Below are 3,915 nucleotides of genomic sequence, written 5' to 3'. Positions count from 1 at the left end.
CTAGCTTTACAGAGGGCTTTTTTATAGAGCAACAGACTCTTTTTCCAGGCTAAGTGAAGATCTTCTAAATTAGTGAGACGCCATTTCCTCTCCAACTTAACGGGTTATCTGCTTTAAGCTACGAGTTTGTGAGTTATACCACGGAGTCAGGCACTTCTGATTTAAAGCTCTCTTTTTCAGAGGAGCTACAGCATCCAAAGTTGTCTTCAATGAGGATGTAAAACTATTGACGAGATACTCTATCTCACTTACAGAGTTTAGGTAGCTACTCTGCACTGTGTTGGTATATGGCATTAGAGAACATAAAGAAGGAATCATATCCATCATATCATATCCATCGTGCTAAGTCTAATACACTCCAACATTTAAAAATTAATGGTCAAATAATCTCTGACCCAGCTTGTATTGCAAATCATGTAAGCTCATTTTATAGCAATCTTTATGGGCCAAGTGATGCTGCTGGGAATATTGAGCAATTTTTAGCGGATATTAATATTCAACAAATTCAGTGTTCCCAAAGAGAAACATGCGATTCCCCTCTTTCGATCAGTGAAATTCACTCAGCTATAAATCAATTAAAAAACAATAAATCCCCAGGACCGGATGGTCTAACATCAGAATTCTACAAACTTTTTAATAATCAGATTTCTTCATTCTTAATCCAAGTATTTTTAGAGAGCATAGAAAAAGGGACCCTTCCTCCTACATTAAATCAAGGAGTAATTACACTAATCCCCAAACCCAAAAAAGACATACTCTTAATCGATAACTGGCGTCCTATATGCTTACTGAATAATGATTATAAAATCCTGGCATCTATCTTTGCCAATAGACTAAAATCTGTGTTAAATACTGTAATAGGAGAAACACAATCCGGTTTTATGCAAAACTGACACATCTCTAATAACATCCGTCTTGTTTTAGATATTTTAGATTACTCCCACTTATTGCCAGATGATAGTTATATCCTATTTCTGGATTTTTATAAAGTGTTCGATTCTGTTAATCACGATTTTATATTTAGCTCTCTTTCTAAATTTGGTTTTGGCCATCTCTTCTGTGATGCTATTAAAATGCTCTATAAAAATAACAACTGTACAGTTAAATTAAAAGCAGGCACCTCTCCCAGATTCAACCTGAATAAAGGAATCCATCAGGGCTGTCCAATTTCTCCCTATTTATTCCTTTTAGCCACGCAAATACTTGCTATTTATATATCCGCTAAGCAATTAAAAGGTATATCTGTTTTTGGTAAAGAAATTTTAATTAGTCAATTAACTGATGACACTACACTTTTTTAAAAGGATAACACCCAAATCCCATATGCCCTAAATTTAATACAATCTTTTTCTGAGGTCTCAGGTCTTAATCTCAATATAAAAAATGTGAACTCCTCCCAATAAAGAATTGTGATTTAGACTCAATTTGCGACATCCCTGTAAAAGAAAGAGTAACATATTTGGGCATTATTATTTGTAAAAAGAAGGGAGAGATGTGCTGTAAATTTTGTTCCCATAATTGATAAAATGAAGCGTTTCAACCAGTGGCTCCAAAGGGATCTAAGTTTGAAAGGCAGAGTTCTGCTTTCTAAAGCGGAAGGAATCTCACGGCTTACTTATTCTGCCTTATCACTATATTTAGACAATCCTACTGTTAAATCTATAGACCAGATACTGTTCAACTTTATTTGGAAAAATCGCATACATTATTTGAAAAAATCCATCATAATGAACCCGTATGAGAAAGGTGGATTAAATGTTCTTGCCTTTACAGCTCTAAACAATACCTTCAAATTTTAAAAATAAACTGGATAAAGTCTTATCTCAAAAACCCGACTTCCATTTGGAATATTTTCCCTCATCATATATTCTTGTCGGTTGGTGGCCTCAATTTCCTCCTCCTCTGTAATTACAATGTTGACAAGATTCCAGCAAATTTATCTGCTTTTCACAAACAATCATTATTAGCAGGGCACTTTTATATAAGGGTGATTCTTTAACTACGGGCACTATTGGCCTTGTAAATGTAATTTCCACCACACCATTGCCTTACAATATAAAGCGCCTTGGGGCAACTGTTTGTTGTGATTTGGCGCTATATACATGTGCTCTGATGTCACTGTTTATCTCCATAGAAACTACCCAAACAATCTTTCATACAAACTGTTTAAAGGGACATTACAGTGTTGTGGTGGAAATTACGGCAATAGTGTGGGACAACTACACTTTGTTTACAAAAATCACAACAGTTGTATGACATTGAATACCCCAATTATGTTTTGATTATTTTACTGATATTTTATTCAGAGATATTTTAAAACATTAGAAAAAACGTTTTTTTACCATTCATTGTTTATCATTGAAGATCAAAAGTCTGGGTGTGGGACAAGCACAAAATGGCGTATTTGCATTATATGCAAATGATATTTGCATATAATGATGCTGAAAAAAGGTGAAAAAGTCATCATAGACTACTAGAACAAATTTCTTTACACACTTTCATTATAAAGATAACTATAAAAGTGTGAAATTTCCCCTTTTTTCTGTTTTTCATACAATATGATCAAAGGACATAATAAGTGCCCGTAGTCTAAGAATCACCCATAAACATAATTTTTCTCCTCATAATTTTTTTATTTGGAATAACCAATTTATACTTTATAAGAATAAATCATTATTTTTTCCGCATTGGTTTAACAAGAATATCCAACTGGTGGGTCAACTTTTTGATAAAGATGGACTCTTATTGAGGTACAATGAATTCAATCAAAAGTATAAGCTTGCTGTAACACCGAAGGAATATGCAATTGTGTTTGATGCGGTTTCCAAAGAAATTTGTGAACTGTTCAAGTCGAATTGCTTTAATGGAACTATGTCTGTACCATGTGTAACTGATACTGCTGTTGGGAAAACTTGTTTTGCATCTAATGCTCGTAAAAATAACCAAAGAATTCGTGCCCTATTTCAACAGGATATAATATCTGTGCCCAATGTAATTTTTTACTGGCGAAACTTTGTAAATGATAATATCTGGAACCAGAGCTGGTCCATCCTCCAAAAACTTATGATAAATAACAAAATTAAAGATGTAGCGTTTAAACTTTTGCATAGAATTTACCCCACTAATCAATATATGGTAAAATTTCTCAAAACTATTGATCCCAGCTGTTCTTTTTGCAAAAAAACTCCTGAAACTATTAGTCACCTTTTCTGGAACTGTCCAGTCATGAATATCTTTTGGAAAGATTGTCAGCAATTTATCAGTAAATTTGATCCTGCTTTTTTATTAAAATTTGAACATGTAATTTTTGGTATTCACACAAATCTCCTCAGAAACAAAAAGATTGTTTTAAATTTAAAATGTAAATTGTAAAATGTAAATTTTCAAACACAACTTTATTTTTCCCTGTTGTTATAAAAGAACTTGAAATGTATTTCTCCTCCATAGCAAAGAGCTCAAATCAAAAAGCAATCCTTACATATAATAGCTGCTTGTCACTTAACATATTCAACATTCCTTGATCTCATATTGTATAGACATTTTCCTTTGTATTTTTTTCATTGTGTTACAAAAAATGTATGTTTTATATATATATATATATATATATATATATATATATATATATATATATATATATATATATATATATGTGTTTTGTTCGTTTGTTTGTTGTTGTATTTGTTGAAATAAAGTTTTGAAAAAAAAAAAGATTGGATTGAACTTTGACTGCGTCAGCCTGCCGACAAGCGGCAATGCGCGCTCTCGTCAGAAGCGTCGGTTTAGCTCGGCTTACGCATCTAAAAAGCAATGCGTCTCATTGAAAATAATGCTTTTTAGACCGATTTTTGACGCATCTGACGTATTCAGTGTGAAAGAACACTATTTTCCACTCAAATGCACCTAAACACTCTGAGG

Source organism: Thalassophryne amazonica, chromosome 1 (assembly GCF_902500255.1).
Source record: "Thalassophryne amazonica chromosome 1, fThaAma1.1, whole genome shotgun sequence".
NCBI lineage: Eukaryota > Metazoa > Chordata > Actinopteri > Batrachoidiformes > Batrachoididae > Thalassophryne > Thalassophryne amazonica.
This window is presented reverse-complemented; position numbering follows the sequence as displayed.